This window comes from Montipora capricornis, chromosome 10, assembly GCF_036669925.1.
Source record: "Montipora capricornis isolate CH-2021 chromosome 10, ASM3666992v2, whole genome shotgun sequence".
Lineage (NCBI taxonomy): Eukaryota > Metazoa > Cnidaria > Anthozoa > Scleractinia > Acroporidae > Montipora > Montipora capricornis.
Window position 1 is genome coordinate 18,236,523 of NC_090892.1, and position 365 is coordinate 18,236,887.

A 365-nucleotide genomic window follows, 5' to 3' on the forward strand; every position below is an offset into this window, starting at 1 on the left:
AAACGGAAAAGAAAACGTTACGTTTTGAGGACTGCCTTGGGGTGCGTTCCTTTGCGATGATCCGAAGAAGGATCACTGATCTAAGATCACTTGGATCATGGTGCTTCAAAGGAACCGAAACATCCTTTCCCAGAGTGGATTTATCGGTACCTCTGATGCACCGTGATCTAAGTGATCTTGGATCAGTGATCCTTTTTCGGATCATCCCAAAGGAACGCACCCTTGAGATCAACACGAACGAAAGAAAAGAAGGACGTCGTCATTCAATTTATATTGCTCAACTAAACAGTTGAAGTGTAATCTGCGAATTCTTGCTTTTGCTCCGACAAAATCCACTTTCCATCTCCTCCCCTTTCCTTTCCGAC

The 365-nt window shown here is 44.1% G+C and overlaps 1 pseudogene; it reads right to left on the bottom strand.

Annotated features, from left to right (window-relative positions):
- Positions 1 to 153: 153 nt before the first annotated feature.
- Positions 154 to 365, bottom strand: part of LOC138020371 (solute carrier family 22 member 15-like) — an 11,676-nt pseudogene continuing 11,464 nt past the window's right edge.